The 25,274-nt window shown below is 50.7% G+C and overlaps 1 long non-coding RNA gene across 3 annotated transcripts; it reads right to left on the bottom strand.

Moving 5' to 3' along the window:
• On the bottom strand, positions 1–25,274 carry LOC106560001. 3 transcript variants are annotated; one of them, XR_005373519.1, is made up of 5 exons: positions 24,797–25,274; positions 19,736–19,915; positions 12,799–12,894; positions 4,128–4,283; positions 1–2,730 (listed from the first exon to the last, which is right to left on the bottom strand). It is a non-coding gene; the product is annotated as an uncharacterized LOC106560001 (long non-coding RNA). The 3 variants fall into 3 exon arrangements; XR_005373520.1 differs by lacking the exon at positions 1–2,730 and adding an exon at positions 3,780–3,999; XR_005373518.1 differs by lacking the exon at positions 4,128–4,283.

The raw sequence follows: 25,274 nt of genomic DNA, 5'->3' as shown, positions 1-25,274 counted from the left end.
TCTTCATCTTTTTTTTTTTTTTCATATCTTCATCTTACATATAAATTTAGAAGGAACGTATCTGAACTTCCTTCACTAAGTGTCGCATTTGGTGTGGGGTTTGGACAGGCAGGTTTTATCAAATTGTTAAAGAAGATCCTTCTGTCTCTCCACTTTCGGCAGAAAAGTCATAAGTTGTTCATTGGCCCTTTTGTTACACCTGCTGAGATGATCGCGTAAATTCTTTTCTCCTCTGAGCCCCGTAGCAATGAGTTATGAGGATATATTTTCTGATGGTGAGCCGCCCTAGTCTTCTTAGAATAAACCCTCCTTGACTATGACTGGCTATTTTCAATAATCTACCTGATTGTTCTAATATTGGATTTAGAAATTGTGTGGATCTACAATTTTTTTATTGTTTTACAGTGCTTGCCTGATTTTTGAAATGAAAGTTATAATAGCTTCATGAGAGAACCTGCTCAGCTTCCCTTCCCTTTTTTAAAAAATTTTATTTATTTGTTCATGAGAGAGAGACAGACAGGCACAGACAGAGGGAGAAGCAGGCTCCATGCTGGGAGCCCAACGTGGGGCTCGATCCTGGGTCTCGAGGATCACGCCCTGGGCCGAAGGTGGCGCCAAACCGCTGAGCCACCCAGGCTGCCCTTCCCTTCCATTTTATTCCCAACATTCAAAGAGGGGTGGAAGGTCTGTTAGAACTCGTCCATAAAGCTGTCTGGGTCTGGGGTCTATGGGGCTTACATTTCTGGTAATAATTTCACTGTCTTTGATGGTTATCGATCTATTTAAGTTTTCAATATCTTTTCATGTGAAGTTTGCCATGTGATGGGTTTTCTTTCTTTTTTTTTTTTCAGAAATGTACCCATTTCTTTTAGATTTCAACTTACCAGCAAATTTGCTCCCCAAATTCCTTTATGTAAAATCTGTTACTTGTGGATTATTTAATCTTGCCCAGTTATATTTCATCTGCATTTTACTTCCTCTTCTGCGGCTCAGTTTTATGGATATTTGTCTTACTACTTTTTTCAGAGATGCAGAGTTGACTGTTACTTATCTGTCATATTTGTTCTGCTTTTTTCTTATTTTGGTTTCATTCTGTGCTTTTTCTAGCACCTCTATTTGAATGCTTGCCCTGTTTTCATTCTTTTCTGTCAAGCTCTACATTTTCCTGGGTGGCCCTGGCTCTGGATCTCCTCTGACCTTCTCAGCAAGGCATTGGCTGGGGCTGCATCATCTGAAGGCTTGAGTGGGGTTGAAGGAGCCATTTCCAAGATGGCAAAAAAACAAACAAACAAACAAACAAACAAACAAACAAACAAAAACCACTGCAGTTGGCCTCAGTTCTTCACCATATGGGACTCTCTGTAGGCTGTGACATGGCATCTGATTCCCCCCACCAGCAAGGGTAGTGACGAGAGAGAGTCTACATGCCTTTTATGACCTCTCCTCCAAATCACACACCATCAGTTCATTCCAAATGAATCATTATGTTGTTGGTATTTTCATCTGCAGCCCTGCCCTAGGGCTTCAGACTACCTTTCCTTGTTCTGCTAAGTCACTTAGCACTTCACCAACTGACACAATATTGCCCCAGCACCTTTGTTTTCCTCTTATTGTGAGAGAGGCACAAAAACTCATGTGATCAATCCTGTAAGCTTCATGGGAAGCCCACAGTAATTATCTGGGAGAAATGCCTCCTCTCCCTTGGAGCCTCCTCTCCTAATGGAGCCTCCTCTCCCTTGGAGCCTCTCCTCCTTCTCCTCTGCTTTGCATGTCAAACACTCTGATTTATCTTAAATCCTTTTTTTTTATTTATTTATCTTAAATCCTATGTTACAAATCAATGGGTGTCTAATAATCTGGAGCTACAGACCACGGATGGGCATCAGGACCTTATGAATTCTTGCAAATTTTATGCATAATTCTATGTTTATAAATGCACATATATATAGACATGTCTAAGGAGTTTCTCACTTGAATTTCAAAGAGGGGTATATGAATCATAAGCATGGGCCTACAAGTATGGTCTCCAACATGGATCACAGAAAAGCATATTAAAACATATTTGTGTTTCAGCCTCAAAAATGTGAAAAAATTAGCAAATATGCAATATGTGACCAGATAGATATTATGCATATTACAGAAATATACCTATTTCAGGGATGCATGCTATTTAATAAAGCTGTTTATTGAGAAGTTTCTCATCACAAAGGGCAGAGTCTGCTGCTGTGTTTATGGTTCAGCTGGAACATTTTAGGAGCCTCCCCTAAAAAATTTGCCCAACTGAGTGAAGATACCCCAGAATCCTAGAAGCCTAGAAGGGGAATCCCAGCTCATTACCTGAGTCCTGTCCTGATCGGGAACCCTATTCTAATCCTGGACTGTCCTGACTCTGAGTCCTATCCTGATCCTAAGTCCTATTCTAATCCTGAGTCCTATCCTGATCCTGAATCCTGTCCTGACCTTGAGTCCTGTTCTTCCCAGAGGTGACAGGCACGATGGGACTGACTGGTCCAGAGTATTTCCCTGGACTCCATCCCCCCTTGCCTTCTAGGACACTTCCTGGGCTTTCACAGCCAGGGCAGCATCAGGAATCACATCAGGAACGTGATGAGGCAGTGCAGTGGGTTGAACAGTGTCTTCCTGGAACTGCAGAATACGACCTTATTTGGAAATCAGGTCTTTGCAGGTGGAGTCAAGTTGAGGTGAGGCCCCAATTCAATGGCTGGTGTCCTTGTAAGAGAAAAGAGGAGGAGAGGTGAGGTGCAGACACACAGGGAGAAAGGCCACATGAAATCAGAGTTAGGCACCAGCTGGAGGCCAGGAGCATCAAGAATGCTGGCGGTCCCAGGAGCTGGAGGAGGCAAGAGGGATCCTCCCCCAGAGCTGTCAGGGAGGGCACGGCCCTGCTGACTCCACCGTGGACTTCCAGCAGAACGGGGGGACAATCAACGTCTACTGCCTTTGTGGTCATCTGTTCTGGGAGCCACAGAAAAGTAACACAGGTAGCAAAGATGAACACGGCCTCAAAGCCAAGGACCCTGCTCCCATCGCCTTCAACGGACACAGAAGCTTTCTTGTTTTTCAGGGAACACGTGAGAGGAAATCATGGGCTATAGAAGAGCAGAACTGTGAGAGCACTGAGGTTATTGTAAGATTGAAGACAAACAAGCAGATGTGATTTCCCTGGGGAAGTGGCACAAACAGGAACCAGGAAATGACCGTGCGCCCAGCATCTCACCTGACACCAGGCAGGTATATAAGGGCCCCCGGCCCAGGAGGCTCCACACCTGAACACCTCCCCTCTGCACCTGCTCCTCTGACCTGCTCCACCCTCCACTCACCAGAACCATGACCTGCTGTGGCTGCTCTGGGGGCTGTGGCTCCAGCTGCTGTGTGCCTGTCTGCTGCTGCAAGCCCGTGTGCTGCTGTGTGCCGGCCTGTCCCTGCTCTAGCTGTGGGTCCTGCGGGGGCTCCAAGGGGGGCTGTGGGTCCTGTGGGGGCTCCAAGGGGGGCTGTGGGTCCTGTGGGAGCTCCAAGGGGGGCTGTGGGTCCTGTGGGGGCTCCAAGGGAGGCTGTGGGTCATCCTGCTGCCAGTCCAGCTGCTGCAAACCCTGCTGCTCCCAGTCCTGCTGCTGCAAACCCTGCTGCTCCCAGTCCTGCTGCTGCAAACCCTGCTGCTGTGAGTCCAGCTGCTGCAAACCCTGCTGCTCCCAGTCCTGCTGCTGCAAACCCTGCTGCTGCTGTGAGTCCTGCTGCTGCAAACCCTGCTGCTCCCAGTCCTGCTGCTGCAAACCCTGCTGCTGCTGTGAGTCGAGCTGCTGTAAGCCTTGCTGCTCCCAGTCCAGCTGCTGCAAACCCTGCTGCTCCCAGTCCAGCTGTTGTGCCCCCATCTGCTGCCAGTGCAAGGTCTGAGGCTGTGACTCCAGCTGATCCAGGTTTCCCCAGCTATGTCCTGTGCTTCATTGTTAAGTTCCAAATCACATCTTGGGATCCATCACCCTTGTAGAAAGAAGCCAGATTTGGTTTCTAGTTCCTGAGGAAAAGCCATTCTAATGTTCACTGTCTCCTGACAAATCCATTCCCAAGTCACCTTCTGCCTGCATGTCCCTCCTCTCCCCTGACCTCACCCTGATTGGTCCACTGACAGGCATGGGCTCCAGCTGAAGTCCTGTTTTCACTCCAAGAGGATGTAAGTGTTGGTGTTCCACTGGGAACAAAGTTGTGGTTAAAGAGACTTCCTTGGAGCTGCTTTGCATGTCAAACACTCTGATTTATCTTCAATCCTATGTTACAAATGAATAAAAACATCATGTTGACAAATTGAAACCCATGGCTTGTGTGTTTCTATCATTGGTCATTACTTCCACTATGGTCACTGCTGTTCTCATTCTCATCCTATTCCACACTTGAGGAGGTTGATGGATCTGTTTTTGGGGGGTGCTAACACCCCACCCCCAGGATAGGCTGGCAGTCAGCCTGGCCTCACATCTCCTCTGTGGCCTGTCTTTTCTATCCTCAGGACACTCTCTTCCTCACATCTTACCAGCCATTGATGTGATGGAGACAGGACAGTCCCCAAGGCCAGGCCAACAGAGGCCTCACAGTGTGGGACAGTCTGGGGCTCTAGACTGTCCCTTCTCTTGTCCCAGGCCTGTGCCACCTCCCTCCTTCTCCGACCACAGGCAGAGCTGAATCCCTGTCTTAGTCAAGTGGCTGGGGCCTGGGAACCAGACATTGCCACTCATCATCCACATTTGAGGACCGTGGTACAACCAGCCTCTTGCCACAGGAAACTCACACACTGGCCTAAGGAAGGGAGTTCACCTTCTGTATCCGCGTCCCAGCCCTTAACCTATCTGTTCCAATCTGCATAATACATAAGGGATTGTCAAGAAAAAGAAAAACAGTGGCTGTTTCCCAGACTGAGGGCCTTGGGAAATCATACTCTGAGGCCTCCCTTGTTATTTTGAGACCTCCAACCACATTCTTTCAAAATTCTTAAAAGGCAGTATTAATAGAGATGAGTTATTTCAAGTCATTTGAAAACACAGTAATCTCCTGGTGTGATACGCTCTCAGCGTACAAAAACACAAAAACAGAAATCTTAAGCTGTTTTCAGTAATCGTTTTATTGGTGGCAGCTTGGTATTATCACTCAGACAGTTTGAGTGTCCCAGGGGAGAGCAAATTAGGTTGGTACCAGAAATGTGGTTGTGGGTATGGGGTTGATGAAACTGACTAAAAACTCTACAGTGCTGAATTTGAATTAAAGATGTCACTATGAAATTACAATGTAAGCTATCTTTTGAAAAAAATTAGTTTCCTATTTCACTGAAAGACCTAGAAAAATGGCCAACCTGGTAGCTGTGAGCACTCCTTGTGCCAAGCCTATTGTTGTTAAATATCATCTCTTGTACATAAGTGGAACCTCAGTTCTCTGCAGAAATGGGATTGGAAATGAACCGAGATGAATCTGGACATCTCATTATCCCAGAAAGCAAGGAGATGACAAAGACTCCTCAGGTCATGAAAAGAAGCAGGGTGTCAAATTCAAAGAGATCTCCAGTAGATAAATTTGGGTAATGTGAACACCAAATGTTTAAATGGACTGATACAGAGGCACGTGGGTGGCTCAAGCATACAATTCTTGGTTTCAGCTCAGGTCATGATCTCAGGGTCATGAGATGGAGCCCTGCATTGGGCTTTGTACTGGGCAAGGAGTCTACTTCAGATTCTCCCTCTCCCTCCTCCTCCTCCTCCTGCTCTCTTCCTCTCTCTCTCTCTCCTTCTCTCTCTCTCTCTCTCTTTCTCTCTCTCAAATAAATAAATGAACATTTAAAAACAAAAAACAAAAAAACAAAAGGACTGATACGCGTCAAGTATCCTTAAATCAATGGGATGCCTGGGTGGCTCAGCGGTTGAGCTTGAGCCTCTGCCTTTGGCTCAGGGCGTGATCCTGGAGTCCCGGGATCGAGTCTCACAATGGGCTCCCCTACATGGAGCCTGCTTCTCCCTCTGCCTGTGTCTCTGCCTCTCCTCTCTCCATGTCTCTCATTAATAAATAAATAAAATATTTTTTAAAAAGTATGCTTAAATCTATGAGCACATAATAATGCACAAATAATAATACAAATAATATGCAAAATGCATAGTGTCATAACTATAAGGTGTTTCATGTAACCAGGGTACATGGTACCATGAGGTAACCACACAAGAAAAACCTTACAGTAGATATACACAAAATAAAGAGACAGGTTAATTACTTTAAACATAAATGGATTAAATTCTTCAAAAGACACAGACTTACTAGATTTATTTTTTTTTTGTTTTTTTTGTTTTTTTTGACTTACTAGATTTAAAGAAAAAACATAAAAGACCCAACTCTATGCTGCCTACAAGGGATTCACTTCAGCTTCCAGATCACACATAGGCTGAAAGTAAATGGATGGAAAAAGATATTTCCAGCAAATGGAAAGCAAGAGAGTCGGGGAAGCTGTACTCCCATCGGAGAAAAGAGACTCAAGTCAAAATGGTAACAAGACACAAGGAAGGTCATTATTAATGACAAAGAGGAGGGATGCCTGGGTGGCTCAGCGGTTGAGCATCTGCCTTTGGCTCAGGGCATGATCTTGGAGTCCCGGGATTGAGTCCCACATCAGGGGACTCTCTCTCTCTCTCTCTTTCTCTCTCGGTATCTCTCATGAATAAATAAATTAATTATAATAATAATAATAATAATAATAATAATAATAAATGACAAAGAGGATGACAAGGAAGCTATAACCCACCCAGCATCACAGCACCTAAATGTATGGAGCAAATAGTAACAGATCAGAAAGTAGTGACAGACACAAGAGTAGCAGGGAACCTCAGTGCCCCCTTTCATCAATGGACAGATCACTCGCACAGAACATCACTGAGCTTGAACTGTTTTACAGCAAATGGACCTAACAGACACCTACAGAACAGCAAACACATGCTTCTCAAGTGACATGGGACATTCTTCAGGATAGATCACATGTTAGGTTACAAAACAGATCTTGAACACAGGAGGATTGAAATTGTATGGAGCATTTTCTCTGACAGCCAAAGGCAGGAAAGTAGAGAACAGTCATGGGAAGAAAATGGAAACATTCACATGTACATGGAAAGTGAGCAACACACTCCTGAACAACCACTGAGTCAAAAAGGAAATCAAAAGAAGCACCAAAAAATATCTTGAGGGGCACCTGGGTCGTTGAGCATCTGCCTTCAGCTCAGAGAGTGATCCTGGGGTCCTGGGATCAAGTCCTGCATCGGGCTCCCTGCAGGGAGCCTGCTTCTCTCTCTGCCTGTGTCTCTGCCTCTCTCTCTCTGTGTCTCTCATGAATAAATAAATAGAATCTTTAAAAAATATATCTCGAGACAAAAGAAAATGGAAGCACATCATACCAAAATATATGGGATGCAGCATAAGAGGTTACTTGCCATGGCTTGAATGTTTCCATCCTCTCAAAATTCATATTAAAATCTTAATTCCCAAAGATGATGGTTTTAATAGGTCGGACCTCTGGGAGGGGCCCAGGTCATCAGAGTGGAGCCCTCCTGAATGGGATTGGTGTTCTTCCAAGAGACATCACCGAGCTCCCCAGCGCCTTCTCCCACAGGGAGAACACAGGTGGAAGCATCATCTATGAGCCAGGAGAGGCGCCCTCACCATCCACCACACCCAATCTGCTAGCACCATGATCTTGGACTCTGTCCCACCACTATAACAAATAAGCTCTGTTGTTTAAGAGCCACCCAGGCTGTGATATTTTGCGACAGCAGCCCAACAGACTAAGGCAGAAGTTTACATGACAAATACCTAGATTAAGAAAAAAGAAAGATGTCAAATAAACAACTAATGTTACATCTCAAGGAACTAGGGAACAAAAGAGCAAACCAAGCCCAAGGTTAGTAGAATGAAGGAAATAATAAAGTTCAGGGTGGAAATAAATGAAAGAGACTATAGAAAAACAACTAAAAAGATCTGTGAAACTGAGTTAGGCTTTGGAAAAGATAAAAAAAAAAAAGTTGACAAAACTTTAACTAGATTAATTTAGACTCAAATAAAACCCGAAATGAAAGAGGGGACATTATATCAGATCCCACAAAAACACAACTTATCCTAAGAGATTACCGTGAGCAATTACACACCAACAGATCAGAGCCCTCCAGCGTGTGTTTTTTCAACACCACCAAAAACCCTCCAGTTCTCTGCAGTCACAGACTGAGTGTCCCACAAAGTTCACTTAAACCTGTTCTGACATGATCCACCTGGCGCTAGCATCAGCTCTCACAGGTGAAGGGCACAGTCCCATGGGAACGCCCCCCCCCAACAACTTCTGATGCCAATTGCAAGCCCAGAGTCACCTGTGCTTCTAACCGACCAGTGAGAGACCTAAGGTTCCAACAACCTTCCTTGGGTTTGACTGATTTGCTGGAGTTGCTCACAGAACTCAAAGAAACATGTCACGTATACTAGATTAAGGGTGGATTATAAGAGGATAAACTCAGGTACAGGCAGATGGAAGAGATGTAGGAAGCAAGGTTCGGGGAAAGGGCGCAGAGTTTCCATGCTGCCGAGCATACCACCCTCTCCCAAACCTCCCCATGTTCACTAACCTGGAATCTCCTCAAGTCTTGATGTTTAAGAGTTTTTATAGAACCTAATCTGTAGGGCACCCTCTCCCCTTTCCAGAGGCAGGTGGGTGGGGCTGAAAGTTCCAAGGTCTTTCTGGAGACTAGCCCCACCCTGGGGCTATCTAGGGGCCCACCCTGAGTCACCTCATCAGCATTCACTCAGGTGTGCTCAAAAGAGACTCCTAATAAGTGACAAAAGACATTCTTACCTCTCAGGAAGTCCTAAGGTTTTTAGGAGCTTCTTACCAGAAACCGGAGACAAAGACCATATATATATTTTTTTATCATACCACAACAACCTAGAAGAAAGGAATGAATTCCTAGAAACATACAACCGACCAAGACTGAATCATTAAGAAATAGAAAATCTGGGGGAGCCTGGGTGGCCCAGTCGGTTTTAAGCATCTGACTCTTGATTTTGGCTCAGGTCATGGTCGCAAGGTTGTGAGATCAAGCCCCCATGTCAGGCTCTGCAGTAGGTGGGGAGTCAGCTTGAGATTCTCTCTCTCTCTGCCCTTCCCACCATCCCTGCTCATGTGTACTCTCCTTCGAAGGAAGAAAGGAAGGAAGGAAGGAAGGAAGGAAGGAAGGAAGGAAGGAAGGAAGGAAGGAGGAGGGAGGAGGGAGGGATGGGAGGAGGTATGAGATCTTACTTCCTCTTCATGCCCTCCTTCCTTGATCCACCCCCTCCTCCCCCCCAAGAAAGAAAGAAAGAAAGAAAGAAAGAATGAATATGAACAGACCAATAACCAGTCAGGAGACTGAATTAAAATCTCCCAGCAAAGGAAAATCCAAGACAGATAGCTTTCACAGAAAACAAAAGCAAAATAAACAGTGGGGCCACATCAAACTAAATAGTTTCTGCACAGGGGAAAAAAAAAAAAAAACGAAAACCAAAACAAAAAACAATCAACAGAGTGAACACGCAACCTACAGGATGGGAGAGAATATTTGTAAACCATATTATCTGATAAGGGGTTAATATCCAAAACATATAAGGAACTCATATAACTCAATTGCCAAAAAACAAATAACTCTATTAAAAAATAGGCAAAGGGCCCAAATAGATAGACATTTTTCCAAAGAAAACATACAAATGGCCAATGAGTACATGAAAAAGTGCTCAACCTCACTCATCAGGGAACTGCAAACCAAAACCACAATGAGATACCGCCTCACACCTGTCAGAATGGCTGGTACCAAAAAGGCAAGAAACAACAGGCACTGGTGAGGATGCGGAGAAAGGGGAACCTTGTGCACGGTTAGTGGGAATGCAAGCTGGTGCAGCCACTCTGGAAAACAGTATGGAGGGTCCTCAAAAAGTTAAAAATAGAGCTACCCTATGATCTAGTAATTGCACTTCTGGGTATTTACCCAAAGGAAATGAAGTCACTAGCTTGAAGGGATGCGTGCACCCCCATGGTGACTACAGCGTTCTTCACAATGGTCGAGATATGGAAGCAACCTCAGTGTCTGTCAACAGATGAATGGATAAAGAAGGTATAGTTTACATATACAATGAACCATTACACAATATTTAAAAAGAAGGAAATCCTGCCATTTGTGACAACATGGATGAAGCTGGAGGACATTATGCTCAGTGAAATGAGCCAGACCCAGAAGGACAAATACTGCATAATCTCACTTATAGATGGGATCTAACAGCATGGAACTCACAGTAATAAATTACAGAATGGTGGCGGCCATGGGGTGGGCTGGGGGAAGGGGAGGAGACGTCGGTCAAGGGGTACCAACTTCCCATTGTAGGGCGAACTGTTCCCAGGATGTAAGGCACACCACGGGGACTATAGTTGACGATAGTGTGGTGTACGCTTGAAAGTGACAAAAGGAGCAGATCTTAAATGTTCTCACTACAGAAAAGTGGGGGGACGGGTCAGTGTGCGAGGTGCTGGATTGTTACCTAGATGGTGGTAATCACAGTGTGTACAGGCATCAAAACATCACATGGTGCAGACTAAGTTTATGCATTCCTCATTTATCAACCACCCCTCAGTGAAGCTGGGAAAAATATGCAAGGCCTTCAGTTGCCCTTGGAGGATGTTGGGAATCAATTCGTTATTCTGAACAAGAGGAGATAAGGAAAAGAATCGTGCTTTTTCCTGTTTTCAATACACAAACTCCACCGTATGGCAAGCAGATGGCGAGAGGACGTACGTACCCCAGCCCATCAGTGAGGAACCGCAGGATTAGAAACCCACCGCTTTGCAACCCCAGCAAAAGGACGGGTGTAGGTGATGATGGTGAATCATTACCTATTAAATTTACTGAACACAACCCAGTCGGGCGTAGTGGAAACTTCTAGCTTCAAATGCATAAGTGAGTTGAGAAGACAGGCTTAAGATCATTAGCTAAAACCATCTAAAGTGCTGACAGGGCTGCCACACGGAACACTGAATCCAGGCTATTTACAGGCCCCCTTGTTCCTCCTTTCCTGGGGACAGGGTCAGATGGCAGGTGGCAAGTGGCCCCCGAGGTCCCCCGGCAGCTGGACGTGACCATGTGATTTGCATGAGCCCGTGAGCAGAGACCTCAGTGCAGTTTCCCACGTACGCTTTTCCTTCCTCCAGACCACTAGCATTCCCAGCGCAGCGGCTGCTCCAGCCTGAGTCCCAAGGGAGGAAGTGCAGTGAGCCGGGAGCTGGCCTGCGGTGGCGTGTAGCACGAGCCCGAAATAAGCACTGAACCGTGGGGGCAGCTAGCTCAGCAGCATAATTGGTTGACCCATCCTGCTTGACCCAGAAAGGTAATATAACGAAAGCAGAGAGTGGTGGCCTTGGTTCAGTGGCCAGGGCGGGAGTGGAAAGGAAATTGTTTTCAGAGGCTGGAAAGATGGCTATTATGGGTTTGGTATCACAGTCCCAGATCATGTATCTCTGGGGGGGAAACTCAGGAAACTCAGGGCTGCCTCTACGTAGTGCACTGTGGCCACATTTTGCAGAGCATTATGAGAAAGAGGTGAACTCAAACAACAGGCCTCTGTGCAGGCCAGAAGGACAGGGGTGGGATCAGCCCAGAAATGTGAGGAACTACAGAATTCTCGACCCCAACTGCTCACTGATAATCCTTAGAAGGTCCTGAGCAGCCACGAATGGTTAAAATTCAGATTAAAACATATCTGGCCTTGATGGTGTCCCTTGGTGAGTCCACAGGCTGGGAACCTACAGTTTCCCCCAAATAGGAAGCTACAATGGGGATCCTCTGACTCCCAAAGGCGCCATTTCCAAAGAGCAGAACTGAGTGACTGGTGCACAGAAAGCGCCCTACATGGTCAGTGGTGGTGGTGAAGGTGGTACCCATCAGAGCCCACATGGGCCTCCAAAGCAGAACCAATGGCAGTTGGTGGCAGCTGCCCTGGCTCCATCCCTGCATCACCCCCTGCTTTCAGGAGTGGCTCCTCCACCACTCGGAAATTTCCTCAACAACCAAGACCCTTGTTCAGCATCCAGCCCACTTCCTAGCCCAGACCCCAGGTCCAGTCGAGGCTGGTCCTCATTACCCCAGCACCCCAGACCCTGCATCCCCAGGAACCAGGAAGGGCCATCATGTCCTGAAAACAGTCACAGATGAGGGACCCCTGGTGGCTCAGTCAGTGAAGCATCTGCCTTCAGCTCAGGTCATGATCCTAGGTCCTAGGATCAAGTCCCACATCAGGCTCCCTGCTCACTGGGGAGTCTGCTTCTCCCTCTGCCTCTCCCCTCCACTCCTGCTCTCTCTCTGGCTCTCCCTCTTTCTCAAATAAATAAAATCGAAGGAAAGGAAATGAAAGGAAAGGAAAGGAAAGGAGAAAAGAAAAGGAAAGAAAAGAAAAGAAAAGAAAAAAGAAAAGAAAAGAAAAGAAAAGAAAAGAAAAGAAAAAAGAAAAGAAAAGAAAAGAAAAAATAGTCACAGAGGAGCTGACACATCTAACATCTCTTCCCAGTAGAGCAGCTCACCTGCCTGATGGTGCACTTTCCCCCAACCTGGCACATCCCAACCTGGCACATCCCATCCTCGTGCGGCCCCTCCTCTTGCAGTCTGGTCTATACCTGCACAATCGCTTTGAAGATGAACTCTGGCCTCTCATGGTGCACAAAAATCAGTCCAAAGCCCACCATAGAAATACGCATAAAAATACCTCCGTCGCTCCAAGAAGAAAATCCGAGTTTTCAGAGAGGTCAGAGCAACAGGCTCACTTCAAGCCAGATGTTAAACGTCTCCCTCTCCAAGGACGCTGTTAAGATAATACATATAATTATATATAGTTGTACATAACACATACATCCCTAGCCCTTCATGTAGCCACCATCTATGAAGAGCTCCAACAAATCAATCACTAAGAGACAAGAGAAAACCACAATAAAAAGGGACAAAAAATTTGAACATTTTCCCAAGAAGGATGTGTGTGTCACCAACAAGCACCTGAAAAGAGGGTAGACAACGTTAGTCACCAGAGCAATGCAAATCAAGGTCAGGACGAGGGCCGGTTCTCTGCACGAGGACACATGCGCAGAGAGGGGACAGCACCCGACACTGAACACCAGGAGTGGGCAGAGAAGAGGGAACCTTCTGGAAGGCCAGAGACGTCTGTCCAGGTGCGCGGTGGTGGCACCACCACACGCTGAGCAAAACTCAATGCTGTGGACTTGGAATATGTGCATTTCACTGGATGTGAATGTTAACTTGATTAAAAAAAATTAATTTTCTAGACAATGGAAGTCTGCCAGAGAGGATGGCTAATCAAATGGTGGCCCACCCACTTGGTAAACTGGCATAGACTTCAAAGACAATGAATTTGAATTATGTTAGCGGATGTGTGGGGTTTTTACAAAGCGTGGGTGCCCTAGCAGGAATTTGTGAACTGGGTCTCCTGAAGAGAACTCTGGGTGTGGCTGGTGCTGGGGGCTGGCCAGATGGGGCCCGGGGAGCTGATTGAGTAAGAGAGAGGAATTATGGGTGGTGCATGAAAACTAAGCACTTCAAGATTTTGTTTTACCAATTTAACAAAATATCTGTGCTGACCATTTGGGGATATGTGGCTGCAAAGAGTCTTGTCCTTCAACTTGACACTTATGTTTACAAAAATGAGCAGCAACTGATTTTTAAGCAGGAGTATAAACACCAGCGCCCAGGGTCAGGGGGACAGAGGATCCTTATCAATGAGCAGAAGTGGAAAAGCCACGGATGGCAGCCCCCCAGCCCACCCACCACTGACCTCCTCTCCTGAGGAAGGAGCTCGGTCTCTGTTTACAAAGAAAAATACTCATGAGGAAAGAGCCAGATTTGGGAACCAAAGAAAGTTGACCTGGCTTGAGCTCTTAGGAGTTCATGGGATTGCAGAGTTTAAAAATAACACTTGTCCATAAGAAATAGTGTAAACAGGGATCCCTGGGTGGCGCAGCGGTTTGGTGCCTGCCTTTGGCCCAGGGCGCGATCCTGGAGGCCCGGGATCGAATCCCACGTCCGGCTCCCGGTACATGGAGCCTGCTTCTCCCTCTGCCTGTGTCTCTGCTTCTCTCTCTCTCTCTCTCTCTCTCTCTGTGTGACTATCATAAATAAATAAATAAAAAATATTAAAAAAAAAAAAGAAATAGTGTAAACACATAAAAGGAAGTAATCATGTCTTGAGTATAAACACCTTGGGCAGGTATATAGAGGGGGGCCCCAGCCCAGGAGGCTCCACACCTGAACCCCTCCCCTTGCACCTGCTCCTCTGACCTGCTCCACCCTCCACCCACCAGAACCATGACCTGCTGTGGCTGCTCTGGGGGCTGTGGCTCCAGCTGCTGTGTGCCTGTCTGCTGCTGCAAGCCCGTGTGCTGCTGTGTGCCGGCCTGTCCCTGCTCCAGCTGTGGGTCCTGCGCGGGCTCCAAGGGGGGCTGTGGGTCCTGCGGGGGCTCCAAGGGGGGCTGTGGGTCCTGTGGGGGCTCTAAGGGAGGCTGTGGGTCCTGTGGGGGCTCCAAGGGGGGCTGTGGCTCCTGCGGGGGCTCCAAGGGGGGCTGTGGCTCCTGCGGGGGCTCCAAGGGGGGCTGTGGGTCCTGCGGAGGCTCTAAGGGAGGCTGTGGCTCCTGTGGCTGCTCCCAGTCCAGGTGCTGCAAACCCTGCTGCTCCCAGTCCTGCTGCTGCAAACCCTGCTGCTCCCAGTCCAGCTGCTGCTGCAAACCCTGCTGCTCCCAGTCCTGCTGCTGCAAACCCTGCTGCTGTGAGCCTTGCTGCTGCAAACCCTGTTGCTCCCAGTCCTGCTGCTGCAAACCCTGCTGCTGTGAGTCCAGCTGCTGCAAACCCTGCTGCTCCCAGTCCTGTTGCTGCAAACCCTGCTGCTCCCAGTCCAGCTGCTGCAAACCCTGCTGCTGCCAGTCCAGCTGCTGCAAACCCTGCTGCTCCCAGTCCTGCTGCTGTGTCCCCGTTTGCGCCAGTGCAAGGTGTGAGATGCTGGCCACAGACCTCAGGTGGCCCTTGTACCCCTGTCTCTCCCCTAGGCAGTGACAAGTGCTGCATCCTAGACCCAGAAAGCAGAGCTCTGGCTCCTGCAGATCTGAGCTCTCCTGGAATGGCCAGTGTGTCCTGAGCTCCTGGTGTACAACCCTGGGTCTATTGTCCTCTGGACAGCTGCAGCCTCGTGGCCAGACCTCAGGACTCAACTCATGAACAACCCCAGGGCCCTGTCCCCTCCGCCACCATTCCTGAGCTCACCAAGCCACTTGGTGCCCCCAGAGAGCTCACAGGGAGGATCCTGAGCTGGATGCCCTCTGACCTGGACCCTTGCCGACCCTCTCCTCCCCCCGGCCCACTCCTAGCTTCACCACGTCCCTCCTTCCCCAACCCACCCAGGCTGTCTGAACTGGGATGGCCACTAATCTCTAGCTGGAGGACACTGAGGCATCAGTGCCCTGGGGTCCTCCCTGAGGGAACGGGGTCTCCAAGCCCTTCCCTTCCTTCTCTGTCAATGGTTCAGGTTCTTTGCTCAGTTGCTGGGATTCCCTCTTTGACAAGTGTTCAGTCTGGATCTCTAAATAAATACAATCTGTACCTCCCAGAAGTTTACTCTGTGAGTCTTTGTTTCAGCTTCTACATGATTAAAAACATGTACAACTTTTACATAATTCCACTCCCGTACTTTTGGGACCAACATCCCTAGCTCCACCGTGTTCCCTACTGTATGAGTTTGCTCAGGTGGCCTTAACAAAGCACCACAAACCCTGGCTTGAACCACAGATGCTCACTGTCCCCTGGTCCTGGAGGCCGAAGCCCGAGGTCCAGGTGTGGGGAGGCAGGGTCTCCCTGAAGCTTCTCAGCTTGTGTGTGGACAGCCATGCTCTCCCTGGGTCCTCACAGTGTCGTCTCTCTGTGTCCTGATGTCCACTCGCTATAAGGACACCAGTCCTGTTGGGTCAGGGGCTCCCTGACCCAGAGCCGCGGCTGCCACAGCCTTATTTCCACAAAAGGCCCCCGTCTGAGGCCCCAGGCTCTGGACTTTGATGTGCAAGAACAGTCCTCCCAGGAGCTCAGGCGTTGGGGGCTCATCGGGCAAGGCAGGCCAATGCTGGGGCGCAGGCTGCACAATTGGAGCCCCCGGGCCCGGCCCCGGGCCTGCTCTGAGGGCAGCAGACCCAACAGCACCATGGCCGGAGCCGTCAACTCCACGACATGCACATTTCCAAATGTTCTTCTGAGTTCCACTTGTACGCAGCCTGCTGGGTAAGACAGGCCGACCAGACGCCAACCACAGTCCTCCAAGAAACACCTGCTAGATCACAGAATGATTTTTGGAAGGTCACCGGGCGGCTCCTCAGTGCCCAGGCCTGAGGGACTTTCGGATCCACAGGGGAAGGTGAACGAGTGCCACTGGCCCCCCATAGGCCTGGCGAAGGGAAGCCGCGGGGACCAGTGCTGGCCAGGGGTGTGGCGGGAGAGCAGCCTCGAGGCTGGCCCTGCCAAGCGTCTCCTGAAAACTGGAGGCACATGGGACGTCTTGTCAAGGCAGCCCAGGCTGGGACGCGCCAGGTGAGCAAGGATGCGAGCAAACAACCCAGAAGGAAAGTCACCTGCAAGCAGATGTCAACGGACCCCACAGATGAAGTTCCCGGGAGCCCAAATCACAAATCACAAACTGCACACACAGGCCTGGTGGGAGAGGCAGCAGCCACCGGCGGGAGAGCGCACCCAGCAAAGGCTCCGGTCTCTGCAACCAGCACACATGGCACAGAAGAGGTGCTGCGGAAATCTCTAAAGAAATACCAGAGCCTCTGGAAGGGGAGCAGAGGAGAGCCCACAAACACGGCCACGCACCCGGGACAGCGAACGCGGAAATTCTACAAACAAGAACTACACTAACTGAATTTCACAACTTGCCGGGTCTGGCTCGGCCAGATGAAAAGAGAGTGGGTGCCGGGGTGTGTAAACACCGATAGGTTATCTCTCCTTCCACACGGGAACACAGACACATAGGGACCCGCAGGCCGCCGGGCTGCCGGAGGGGGCAGAGGGAGCGAGGGGCGGGGGTGGGGGTCAACGTTCGAAGAGATAATGTGGGGGAATTTTTGAGTGTTTATGAGAAATGCTAACAGTGAGATTTCTGGGTTGAAAACAGGATCTGTAGAAACACACACACACGGCACAGTAAAGCCGAGGAGAATCCGTCCTTCTGAGCAGCCCCGACGCGGCATCTGCTTTGTCCTGGCACCGGCTGGGAGCAGTGACGCAGATGGGAGGAAAACACACAACAATCTCAGTCTGGGCAGCTGACCCTCTATGGGGAGGGACGGATGAAAGCAAGCGGGACCACTGAGTGACCCTCTATGGGGAGGGACAGTCGAAACCAAGTGGGACCACTGAGTGACCCTTTATGAGGAGGGACAGTCAAAACCAAGCAGGACCACTGAGGGACCCTCTATGGGGAGGGACAGACAAAAGCAAGTGGGACCACTGAGTGACCCTCTATGGGGAGGGATGGATAAAAGCAAGTGGGACCACTGAGTGACCCTTTATGGGGAGGGGCAGTCAAAACCAAGCGGGACCACTGAGTGACCCTCTATGGGGAGGGACAGACAAAAGTAAGTGGGACCACTGAGTGACCCTCTATGGGGAGGGACAGACAAAAGCAAGTGGGACCACTGAGTGACCCTCTATGGGGAGGGACAGACAAAAGCAAGTGGGACCACTGAGTGACAGAGAGTGTTCCAAGGAGGACAATAAAACAGGGAAGTGGAAAGGACTTCCCAGAGGGAAGGTGGCCTGTGTTAAAGGGTGGACCTCCTGGGGAAGGTGTCCATCTGTCAACCAGGACGCAGCAAAGCAGTGAGCCGTCCTGTCCCCCGGGCAGTGCTTTCTCGCCCAGCCAGTGCAAAGGCCCTGAGGCAGGAGGCTGCCGAGAGTGTCGGGGGGATTCAGTGAGTGCATGCCTAAGGGGGGAACGGTCAGCACATCTCTCTCAGTCTGGTCGGATTCAAAATGGCCAGGAAGGCCGGCAAGTTTGAAGCACACAACTAAAAGGTTAAAGACTCTGGGTGTGGACAGACTCTGCACCCCGTGGTTGAAGAACGGGCATCCGTAAGCCCGGACAGCTGTCCACTTACTCACGATGAGCCTAATCTCAGCACAGCCGCAGGGAATGTTCTCCATCCCCTGCAGGACTTTTGAAGACCAACATCAAAAAGATAGCTGGAAAAGCCCCACGTTTCTGGAAATTTAAAGGCATATCTCCCCATAATGCATAGATTAAAGAAGTAATTCCAGCAATTAGACAACATTTAGAAAAGATTCTGTATCAAAACCAGGGAGACAGGCCCCAAAGTAGCAGAGACTTGAAGAGAATTTATAGCCGTACATGTTTACATGAGAACCCAGGCAAGGGGCCTTCTCACAGGATGTAGAAAGTGCAAGAGGAGGTCACCCGGAAAGCAGCGGTGGGAACAAGCGTCCCCTCCTGGCCCCGCCGAGACCCTGCCGTCACCCCCACCCCAGCCGACGTCCCACCTGACCCCTGTGCCCCCTCCCCAGCCACCCACCCTTCGTCACAGGAAGGCCGCATGCAGAGGCCAGCTCAGAGGCCCGGGAGGTCGCCAGGCTCCGGGACACCCACGGAGCAGCTGACCCGGCCTCTCCTATAGCCGACCGTGCCCATGGCACTGGCCTGATTCTCTGAGGGTCCCAACTGGGTGCCAGGGCTCCAGAGATGAGTATACCATCCACCCACATCCCCGTCTTCACTCTGTAGCTGCAGAGAGGTGGGGTTCCTGCTCCCGTGGTTCTGGCCGCTGGCCCCAGCCCTGCTTCTCCTGGGCCAACTGCCTGCGTCCGGATGCTGCTGCTTGGCACCTGGGAACCTGCGTGGGTGTGCCAGCCTGCTCCCCCTGTGATAGGGAGGGCCCCAGCCCCAGAAACAGTGGGCGAATAACTCGGGCCAGATTAGCCGATCCACCCACCCCTGGGACTCTGGTGAGACCTCCCTGGAGAGGTACCCGGAAAGTCAGGTTCTATACCAATGCAGGATCTAGAGACCCTCAGAGCTGGTGCTGGTGTGGCTTTCTGGGAATTAGCCAGGAAGGAAATTTACCCCAAGAGGAGGGATGTTCAAAGTACAGTGTCTCCCAAATTCATAAGTCAGAGTCCTACACCCTGGACCTCAGAATGGGACCACGGCTGGAGATCAGGCCTTTACAGAGGTGCTAGAGGTGACATGGGGTCACCAAGGTGACCCTGATCCAGTGTGACCAGGGTCCTCACAACAAGAGGGGATCAGGACACAGACACTCACTGAGGGATAACCCAGTGAGGACCCAGGGAGAGCATAGCCGTCCACACACACACAGATTGGCCTCAGGAGGACCCGTCCTGCCTGAGCCTGGACCTCAGGGGTGGGGGGAGGGAGATCCAGATAGAGGACAGACAGAGCCAGAGTCAGAGAGACAGACAGAGACAAAGAGACAGAGGCAGAGAGACAGAGACAGAGAGAGATCCTCTGCATGGGGCCCAGGGCTGAGGGAGAGGGAGGCCAAGTCTTGCTTTCCCTCTAAACCCCCCACATTATTTGACCTTTCAAATACAAACTCGCAAGATTTTTCCCCTTTATTTACCTCATAACTGGGAGTTGGGACCTTCCGAGCACCTTCACCGCAGCCCCCAGCCCTGGCGAGCAGCAGCTTCTCTCGGTGTCGGCGGGTTTACTTCCCAGCCCCGTGGAAGGTGGTCATGCGGGTTCGTCTCCATCTGGCCTGTTCCGCTCAGCCTCATGCCCTCAAGGACCGTCCACGTTGCTGCAAGTGGCAAGATTTCAATTACATTGAATGTGATAAAACGCTGGAGACAAACATCCAAACAGACATGTAGGCCACGGGCGACACGGGGACTGTCAGCCCCTCTCTGTCGCCGTCCACAGTCACCAAGGCAGCCGCCCGCTGCCCCAGGGCATCAGGGGTGCAGGAAGGCAGGTCCACCACACCAGCAAGAAGTCCAGGAAGCCCAACTACAATCCTGGCCCCAAACAGCTTCTTCTGTAACTGTCAGCCGCCCTCACTGTTGTCCTGCGCTCTGGCCAGTCACACGGGGCACCCCGCCGCCAGGCAGCAGCCTCTGTCCCCCTCAGGGCACAGCCGAGCCTCCTGTCCCCCAGAGTGAGTCAACCCCCTGGTCCCAGCCAGCTGCTGCCACGGGGCGGCCTGTTGGGATGAGGAGCACACTGACCACCACGTACCTGCCCAGCCCGAGACCACCCTCTGCAAGGGGCTCCCCACCGAGGCTTGTCTTCACGGCGGCTCCGGCCCTGCGGCCCCTCTCGGACCAAAAGCTCGCCCCAAAACCTGCCCTGTGCAGACCCAGCAACACCATAGGCCCCAGGCCCCTGATGCTTTCACACGTGGGTGCAATTCACGTTCATCCTGGTTGCCACCTTCCCACACCCCTGCCCAGCCCACCGCCCTGTGGTCCCCACGACCCTAACCTCACGTCACTTCATCCGGCCGGACCTCATCCAGCCCTGCGCTGGCTGGGATGCATCTGCAAGCTTCTCCGAGGGCAGGCCAGCTCGAAAACCAAAGCTGAATGGTTTGACACTCAACTGTTTTTCCCACAACAACATCTTGAGCTCCCAGCTCTGGGCAAAGAGGGAAACGCTCTGGCTCCACACCGTTGACAGCGTCCGAGGGAGACCAGCCCAGCCCAGCGGCTGATGGCAAGAAAATCGTCACAGTCCCGGGACAATCAGTGGGGTGGGTTTCACAAGGGTCCTCACGACATCACTGGCCCGGGGGCCAGCCTTCCCCTGAGGATGCACAGACACAGGGGCAGCCCCCCAACCCCGCCCCCCACTTGCCAGCTATGTATCCCCAGCTCTGTGCCTCATCTGTAAAGTGGGGTGCATGACGGCTGTGGGGATGAGCCTGCAGTGACCACCTGTGGCATTGCAGGTGGTCTCAGGAAGGCGGCTGAGCACGAGATCTCAACAAAGTGCTGCAAATCTCCCTAAACCTCCTTAAAGGTAGCCTGTAGCCTCATGGACGGTGCTAGAACGCCACCTCCAGGCAAAGCAGAGCTGTAGCAGCACTTCCGAACTAGCCCATTGGTGTGGGAGCCCCTCCTCCAAACAGTCTCCTGGGGAGGAAGCAAAACAGGCTCTTCCCAGGCCCAGAGCCGGTGCCTCCCGAGGGGGTGGGGGCGGCAGGCAGGTGGGGTGGAGGTTGAGGGACTGCGCTATGCCCCTGAATGAAGGGATCCTGCCAGCGCACTGATTGATGCTTCGGAGCAATTAAGTGCAAATTCATGTCTCTGCAAACTCCACGACCTGAGGGGGGGCCGGGGGGCGTTGGAGCGGGAGCAGGACAGAGCAGCAGAGGAGGGAATGCTCAGGCTTCCCAGCCAGACCCCTCCTGCCCTTGCAGCTCGAGCTACAAACCCTTTAGAAGCATGTCTGCCTGGAGCCCGTCCCCCAGAAGCCAAGATGGGGAGCAGGTCCGGGCCTGGCACACACCCAGCTCAGCTGAGCACAGCTGAGTTATGGAAAGAGGGTCCCACTCTCTGCAGCAATCAAGCACTCCTGCCCCCCAGGCTCTGTCTCACTCTCCTTCCCCCGAGATGTTCCCTGATGGCCTGGGGTCCGGTCAGGGGGTCAGGGCAACCATGGGAGAGGACCTGGCAGGAACCATGCAGGCCTCCAGCTGAGTCTCAACACCCCTGGCCCGTCTCCCCCGTGAGGTGTGGACCAGGCACCAGCCAGTCAGGGCAAGACGCAGTGCTCCGAAGTCAAAGTGCAAAAGCACCCAGAAAAACAATGGATGTTTTTAAATTTTAAGAAAACAAACAAAATTTCCCCGGGGGAGTGGCACAAACAGGAAGCAGAAGTGACCATGTGCCCACCATCTGACCCGACTTTCCCCAGCCCTCAGGGTGTCTGCCCCGCGGGCATCTCTCCTTCACGGTCCCCTTGCTATTTGTGATCTGCTGCCGTCCATCTGGACTCTGTGTCCCCCAGTCCCTTCTGCTCTGTATGGTTCTTCTCATTCTCCTCTTTCTGGTGGACACAGAGCAGCTTCCAGAGAACTGCCTCTTCCGTGTGCCCAACCCCTTCTCCGGGCATCTGCTTATTCCCAATAGGCATGATGTTCAGGGACCTCTTGCAAAATGGATCTGGACCCGTGTCAGGTGTTTCTCCCGGTCTTCAAGGAGGCTTGGGGGCCCTGAGAAGCAGCCATCCTGGCGGGACAGGGTCTGTTCTGCACGGCCAAGGTCAGGGTCCACCCACCCTATCCTCCTGACCCAATCACCCGAGAGAAAGGGGGGCAGATGGAATATATGGGCAAAAAGCTCCATCCCAGTAAACCCTGTATCATCTTACGGTCCAGACCACCCTGCTGAGGGATACCAGACCCATGTCAGAGTGACCTGGAAGGGGAGTGGGCCATAGTACCCAGCATCTGTTTGGTCAAACCTTGGTCTAGACATTGCTGTGAAGGTATTTTGTAAATGTGATCAACATTTAAATCACTTGACTTCAAGTAAAACTGATCACCTTCATAATGTGGGTGGGCCTCATCCAATCAGGTGAAGGCTCTAAGAGTATAAGGACTGAGGTTTCCTGAGAAGGAAGGAATCCCCTTAAGACAGTAACTTGGAGATCTTGCCTTGCCGGCCCTATACATTCTGGACTCACCAGGGCCCACAAGCATGTGAGTTAAGTCCTTCACACAAACCTCTTTACACACAGACACTCATCTGATCAGTTGTGTTTCTCGGGGTACAGGTGGAGCCCTCTGGGCAGAGGTGGGCAGTGGCCTTGCTGGTCTCTCCTGGATTATAGGCGATGGTGGCGCACCACAGCACAGCAGGGGTTGGTGAAGCTGGAAGCTGGAACCTGGAAGCTGGCCAAGACCCAAAGGATTCCTGACCACATCTGAGACCCTTCACGACCCTCCAGAAATAGTCGTGGAGGGGGCACTGCTGTATTGGTCTGGAGTTTATTTTGAATAAAGGAAGGTTTCAAGACAGAAAACTTGTGTTTCACTATTATTGGGACATCATTTCTACCAAGGGACCTGAGCACTGTGACCCCAAGAAGTGAAGACTGGGGGATGCCTGGGTGGCTCAGCAATTGAGCATCTGCCTTCGGCTTAGGGCATGATCCTGGGATCCGGGATCGAGTCCCACATGGGGCTCCCCACAGGGAGCCTGCTTCTCCTCTGCCTGTGTCTCTGCCTCTCTCTCTCTCTCTCTCTCTGTGTGTGTTTGTGTGTGTCTCATGAATAAATAAATAAATCTTTAAAAAAAAGTGAAGACTGGTCCCCAATCACATGGTGCCCATAGCATCACCCCCTGACCACTATCAAGGGTCCCGAACCCTTTTGTGTATGTGGGTCCACGTGTAATAGGATAGCGGAAATGGGCACTGGCCAAGTTTTAGAATATTTGTTTACAAGTTCGTTTAAGAAAACATCAATAAGGTGGTCAAAAGCGCAGGTCTCCATTTACAAGACCCACAAGTCCTGGGGATGTGACCCACAGCACGGTGGCAATCACTCACGATGCCGTGCTGTGTGTTGGAAAGTTGCAGAGAGTAGATCTGAACCGTTCTCAGTTCTCATCGCAATGAAGAAAATGTGCAAGAAGTAAATTCACTTGCGGTGATTATTTCACAAGATATCCACATATCAGATCACCCTGCCACACTTTGAAACTTATAAATGTTATAAGTCAGTTATAGCTCAATGTAAGGTGGCAGAAATAAAACTAAATTTTACAAGCAGGGATAATAAAAGCTTAACACTGAAAAAATAAAATGTAAATGATAAAATAAAAAATAAATAAAATAACATACGTGTCATGGGCTTACACATGATGCTTTTTTTTTTTTTTTTTAAGTCACTGCCTCCTCCTCCTCTCCACCCAAACCCTGGTAAAAAGGGCGTAATAGGGGACAGCTGGTTTCTCATCAGCTTCTGTCCATCGTCACTATGTGCCAATACCACCCATCATGTAGCTTCCAGAAAGTTCCACCATTCACTCATGAAGGACACAGAGAAAGGGAAACCAGTGTCTTGTTGTAATTGTGAAGATAGTGTTGGCTTTCTGGACACCCTGGTGGGGTGCTGGAGACCCCAGTTTGAGAAACACCAGGACAGTGGTGAGGATAGTGGATTCTGGAGTCAGAGGCCTGGAGTCGAGCATCAGGCCCACCACCTGGACAGTGTGTGACCTTGGGGAATGGCATCATGGCCTCCCACTACAGGGTTATTGGGTCAAGGAGAAGCTGACTGAGACCCCAAAGCCATGACCAGTCCACTCACTTCGAATCACAGAATAACCAGGAAAAGCAGCACCGTGACTGTCTGAGCGAACAAAACTACACTGTAAGCTGGTTATAACCTATTGGCTAGAGGGAGGTTTAAAATAACATCCCTGACATATTTTAGAGGGTGCCACATCCATGAAGAGGGGCAGGTAGCTATGGAGTTAGGGGTGACAAGTGCTGTGGGTTGCATGCACCCAAACCCAGGTCCCAAAGGGGCCTCGGCAGGGAGAGCAGAGGGCCACATGCTGGGCAGAGGCCCCGGTTCCCACCAGGTGTCCCCACTCACACGCTCCCCCGGACAAAGCCCCCCCACCCCTCCCCCAGCCCCTCGCTGAATCCTCTCCACCCTCCTCCTTACCTCCCTCTGAAGGCACCGCACCTGTCACCTCCCTCTCCATGCAGGCCCCACCCAGGCCCTTGGACATGGTTTTCTTCTGACTCCGTATTGACTTGTGTCTTCCATCCTCCATCACGACGTAGAGAGACACCAAGTGGTGCAGTGACGGTCCAAAGCTTGGGCATCTTCCTTGGTGCTTATTCAATCCATCACTACACATTACTGGGCCACTCACAGCCACAGCTTGGAGGACAGGCACGCATTCGGTGAGACAGCTGTCCCTTCCTGGGGCTGCTGTCGCTGCTGGCTTAGGACAACCATGTGATCTCCCCCCTCCACCAACCCATGACTAGAGGCCAAATCCAACATCAAGGTGTGGGCAGGGCCGAGCTCCGGAGGCTCTGGGGGAGGACACTTCCTGCCTCTTCCACTCCTGGGGTTCCGGGCGGCCCTGTGCCGGTGGCCACATCGTCCTGTCTCTGCTCCGTGCTCATGTGGC

This window comes from Canis lupus, chromosome 18, assembly GCF_011100685.1.
Source record: "Canis lupus familiaris isolate Mischka breed German Shepherd chromosome 18, alternate assembly UU_Cfam_GSD_1.0, whole genome shotgun sequence".
NCBI classification, from domain to species: Eukaryota; Metazoa; Chordata; class Mammalia; order Carnivora; family Canidae; genus Canis; species Canis lupus.
This window is presented reverse-complemented; position numbering and strand designations above follow the sequence as displayed.